The following is a 6,000-nucleotide window of genomic DNA, read 5'->3' as shown; positions in this document are numbered from 1 at the left end:
GTGTCCTGATAGAGTGTCATGGAATAGCTAACCCGGATCAAGGATGAGTGAGTTTCAGTTGAAGAACTTGAGGAGGTGCTTGAGACATCGCGGAGTCGCCCATTGGATCCATAGATCAGAATGAGCAGGATCCATAGGAAGCATCCAATGCAGCATGCGGGGTGCTGGAGGTGTTGCTTGCGACACTGAGAGGTGACACATAGAGTCGCCAAACGCGGGGTGCGGGTGGGGAGGGCAAGAGGTGGCGCATGTGGTGCCAAAAGGTACCACATAAGGTGCCGGGATGTGGCAACATAGGACACCAATAGGTGGTGTTGGAGTGCCAAGAGGCTGCTTTTTAGGGCATCGAGAGGCGGCAAAGAGGTACTGGGAGGGGACACAAATGGGAGCCAGGAGACAGCCCGAGGGGCACCGAGAGGATGACACACAAAATATTATCGATTGTGGAGAATAAAGCGGTTGTCAAGGAGAGTGACAAAAAAAGTAGGTAGTACAACGGAGGAGGCAACAACAGAAGAAGAAAGCCATATGGCTATGATACTATGGTGAGAAAATGAATAAGAAACATTTAATTAATTAAGGAAAGGGAAGTTTACATATGTTTGTATAGAAGGCGAAGAGAGAGAGATAGATCAAATTGAGGAGATAATGGAGGAAGAATAGGGATGTGGGTTGAATAAGTCCACGATGGGCCTGCGCATTGTAACAGAGATTTAAGAACAAAGAAAAGTTAACATCCTCACATATAAATTGGATTAGTTCTAGATTTTGGTGCAAGGTTTGCAAAGACACTCAAAATAGAAGTGTCAGTTTATACTCTTGAACAAGTTTCTCACTGATCAAAGCTGGTTAAGAAACCATGTTTTGATCCTATTTTAAGTTCCCTTGATATCGAGATCTGTAATATATTGGAATATCTGAATTTCAAACAGATCAATAAGATGCTGAGATAAAAAATACAAATTTGAGGACAAATTTTTGAAGCTTGAAGGCCAATGATTTTAAAAATTTTATTTCATGCTTGTATTACAAATATTCAAGCAGGTAGATGTTCTAAATAAGAAAAAGGTCTACAGCCATATGATTTTGTTTATATAAATGATTTAATGTATCGTAACATTTTAACATTATCATGAGGATGTTATATGGTTTTCCAGAATTTTGATGTTTAGCCTCAATAAGTTTGAGCATGGTAAAAAAAGAACAGATTAAAATCTCATGGTCGTTACTTGAATTCAAAAACTTTTTGGCCTACTTTTTTCAAAATGGGAGGAACATCCATTCCATAAATGCACCAAATTTTAATGACGCAGTATAACCATCTTCAAGCATTCCTACAATCTCAATAACTGGAATTTGAAAAGCTAAATAGAACGGTCTAAAGTCATTAGACGTTCATTCTCAAGAATTCAGCACAACGAGGATACAAAATACAACTAAATCAATCACCCCTTGGTGCATTCTTTCCTCTTCTATATTTTTTGTATTTGGGTCAGGTCATCCAAGCATTGGATGTGAGAGGGAAAAAATAACATTAGAAGATGAGGCCTTGATAACCTCATAAATGCATGGTTATTTGCATACATTTTAGATGATTTCAGTATTATTAATTTGGAATTTATCATGTTGTTATTTGAATTAACTGAATTTTATGCATTAGCTATAAATTCTGATTCTCCACATTATGTTTATTTTTAACTAATTCCTTGACTTCTTTGAGTTCAAGCAGTTTTATTACTGATGAGAATTTTATAGTTCCACATATGTAGAAATTTACATGAATGAGAAGATGCAATTCTTAAGGAGTTAAAGAATTCTTGGGAGCTTAGTGATTCATCAAAGGGGCTTGAAGGGATCAAATGGTGTTGTGGGACTTCAAAAGAGAAATCATAGGGAGATGGGCTGTGACGTGACCTGCCCATTGGGCTCTCAAATGCCAAGGAAAGAGAATAGAAAATGCCAAAGAGGTATTTTAGTAATTCTCCCTATGTATAAATACTCTCTTTCCCCATCATTTTTCCTCATTCTGGATGTACTCTAGAAAATAACTGGCCAGTACTGATGGATATTATCTTGCCATCAAGCAAATCACACTACCGTGTTTATTAAAGTTCATTGAATAAAATATTTGTGTTCATTATTATTCCATGGGATATTTATAATGAAGTCCATGAATACATGCAATGATTTATTGAATTATGATGAGATCATAATACAGTTATCACTAGTCTTTAAACATGTATTCTAAATATTCATATTCGATGGATAGTCGAGATGGACATCAAATTATCCGGATAGAATAGCACTAGCTGATCCTACTTATACGATAAAGTACAACTAATCCTGTGGCTATTAGTGTGGCGTCTCTAAGGACATATAGTGGGTGATCTTTGGAGAAAGAGTTCACTGAATTAAGTTGATTCAAGTCATGGTTGTTTAAGTGATCCACTGACCTAAGATACCAAGGACATCTCGTGACTCGACGACTATATTTTGACTATGACTTATAGATCAGATGTAGTAAGAAGCTTACGGAGATGATTGAGTGGTCAAGACGGGATCATCCACCCTCTGTATAAGAGGATATTGACTCAAGGAAGATGATAGAGAAAAAGCCCTAGCTAGGGTAGTGAGGATATTGTAGAAGGTGTTCTCCAATGATTTCCATTACACATCAGTACTAATCGAATGACGAATTACAGGTTGACGATAAACCATACCCTAAGTTGTTTGAGAGTCTCGCGGAGATGATGGATTATACATATACGGTAACCGATGACTGTAAAGGTTCCATGAGAGAGTTTGAAAATAGTCAGTATCTTCTAGAGCACGAGGTGTAGCTTGGCACCTCACGGACTGGAAACTTAACCTATCGATTGGGTTAAATCGATCCTTATTTAATAAATCTATATGTTGATATACTTAATTAATAAGGTTGGTCAATAAATGTTATTGGACCACTGAAGTTATCAACTAGAATGGTACATGGGCCTAGTGGGTCACATGCACAAGGTCATAAGGGCATTGGTGGATATATTTTTGAGAAAAACCTTGAGTAAAATATAAAGAGGGAAAGGGGTCTCATTTTAAGCACAAATGCATGCCTGATTTGAGAGCACTTCCTTTCTTCATTCTCTACATCAACCAAGGAGAGAGTCTCCAAGAAGAGTTAAAGAGCAAGAGGTGGAGATCCAAGTGTCGGGTGATTGCGTGGATACTTCTAGAGGCCGGACACGTGAACGGCTTCTGAATGATCTCAAAGTGAGCATGTCAAGGGTGGAATAACTTCCCCAAAAATGCACATTCAATGTTGATATTAAAGATCGATTGTGAATGGATCGACACGCTTCCACATCCATGGAAACATGGTTTCTATGGACGAACCAAGCACCAAACCCAACAAGTAGGACAATCCATTTTTAGAATCCATGTTGTTCAACCTGCTTGATGTTAGTTTGTTGAAGTCTTCGCTGAATCTCATGTCTTCTTTGCCTTGAAAAATAGCTGATCCTCAAAAAATATAAGGATCCAGACTTGACGGAGGGCTCAATAAACTTGAATTAAGGTTTTAGGAACTTAGATTTATAGTTTCCCCTCATTCCCCATCCATTTCCCCTTTCAAACTATCACTTTCTCCTTCTAAGCACTGATTTTTCCTTAGTGATGTAACACAATGCAACAGTTTTGTCAAATTAGTTTATACCACAGCAAGTGGACGAGTGCAATTGATGGAGGACCATCTCGAGGACGACGCCACGATGACGAAGAACCATCTCGAGGATGACGGGACGGAACGTCATCAGCCACGCCGAGCAGCTCGCGCCGACGCTCGCCACCCGGGGTTTAAGTACCCCGCGTAAGAACTTTTATCTTTTTACTTATGCTCATTTTCATGTGTGTTTGTATTTTCGGATTCGTGGACTGGGCCAATCTTGTTGGGCCCCGTCCTCAGCGTTTTATTTTTTATGTTTGTATTTTGAATTTGTAAGGAGAGGCCGAACCACGTCTCGCGATGGTTCGTTCTCTCCCATGTTCACTTGGCACCCATCCTCACTATATAAGGGGATGGCATGCCCAAGGAACACCTTGGAGTCATTGTTGAAAAGTTTATTCACAATTTGTCTCCCCCCTATCGTAGAGAGTAGTGTAGGGGGTTTGGCTAGCCCCACCCCACGTCGAGATCACTCCGTGGGTAGAGCCCACGTTCACTCCGAGGGAGACGTGTTAAAGCGCACCGTCGAGATCACTCTGGTGCGAGGAAAGAGTTTCAAGAAGCCGCCGCCATCAAGAATCGAAAGAGGCCTTCGTCGAGATTACTCCGGGGGTCTTGGGAGATTCAAGAAGCGTTGCCGACACATCATCAACCGGGGAAATCTGCTCCGCCGAGGGAGCACACCCCAGATCCATCAAGGACTCCTCTTTCTTGGAGGGTTCTTGGTTGTTACAGTTCAAGAAAGCCATTTCTTGGTACCTTTTTCCACCCTTCCACCATTCCTGATCCATAAGCCCCCCCCCCCCCCCTTCTCTTTGTTCTTGATCCACCCCACCACCGTTCTTGAACATCCTCCCACATTTCTTGAATTTCCCCCCTTTCCCCTCCCCCACGTTTTCTTGATTCCTTCCCCTCGCCCAGTTTCTTGATTCTACCACGCCCCATCCATTTTCTTGAACTTCTTGATCCGTCCCTTTACATTCTTGAACCCCCCCCCATCTCGTTCTTGATCCGCCCCTCCACATCCTTGAACCCTCCCCATCTCGTTCTTGATCCTTCCCATCACATTCTTGAACCTACCCATCTCGTTCTTGATCCGTCCCTTCACGTTCTTGAACCCCCCCCCATCTCGTTCTTGATCCTTCCCATCTCGTTCTTGACCCTTCCCCATTACCATTCTTGAACCCTCAATTCTCCCACACTTCTTTCCTCTTGATTCTTGGCCCCTCGCCCTCGCCTCCCACTCGATCACCCTTCCACCGTTCATCACCCAGCGTCCGCGCGAGAGGGTACCCCTTCCGCGCGCCTCTCCGCCCGCCGCTGCAGGCGTCCGCGCGCCCTCGCCTGCGACCACCGCGCAGTGCGTCCGCTCGCCATTGCGCGCGTCGTGCTCCTCGCGCCAGCCCGTGCGCGCGCACCAAACACCTCCGCGCATGCCCGTCTGCTGCCATTTCCTTTGCCGTGGTCCCAAGGTCGGTTGACTTGATCACCTCCTGCGCTCATCGGTCCGACGTCCGAGCAATCTCGCCAGAGTCCTCGACCGACACGATACCATCTACACCACATCACCTGCCAGAACGAGATTTGACGCCATGGATTAGCGGGACTTAAGGTTAGTCTCGTCTCCCCTCCGTTTACCAGCATTATTATCTTTTCCAATCTCGTCTTCCGCTATCGCGTCCTCTGCCATTATTTTCATTACAATTCACGGATAGGAACGTCGTTGAGTGTAGGAATTCTTGAGGTTGACGGATATTCTTTGGCCTAGACGCCGAACACTCCAGGGCCGTCATACGCCCCTCATTGTCTAGACGTCTAGTTGATTTCGCGGGTCATTGGGAGTTTGATCTAGGGATCATTCTTCTCTCGTTGACCGGCACGGCCGACACCGTTATCCGCCGATTCCCTCTACTGCTCATCCGCTATTTTCCGGTGCATTGAATTACATCTCACATCCTCGCATCATAATTTCTGTGACGTAATACGAGCCGATCGATCCCGGCCGACGTCGTATTACATCAGCAATGTTGGTAATGAATGATGCAACATTTAAAACAATGAAATGTAATTAAATATTGCCAATTATACCAAAAAACACAAGGGTGTCACGAGGGGTCTAGGGATCAACAGGTTCCCAATGACCCTACAGATCTGCTCCAACACCGACGAAGCTAGGAAGGCAATCATTGCCCATAAGCGTTCCCACATATAGGGAATCCAATTCAATCCCAAAAAAAATAATATTCTACGTTTGAATTAGTGGCTAATCTTATGAAATAACTCTCGAG

Source organism: Wolffia australiana, chromosome 4 (genome assembly GCF_029677425.1).
Source record: "Wolffia australiana isolate 7733 chromosome 4, ASM2967742v1".
In the NCBI taxonomy this organism is placed as follows: Eukaryota; Viridiplantae; Streptophyta; class Magnoliopsida; order Alismatales; family Araceae; genus Wolffia; species Wolffia australiana.
This window is presented reverse-complemented; position numbering follows the sequence as displayed.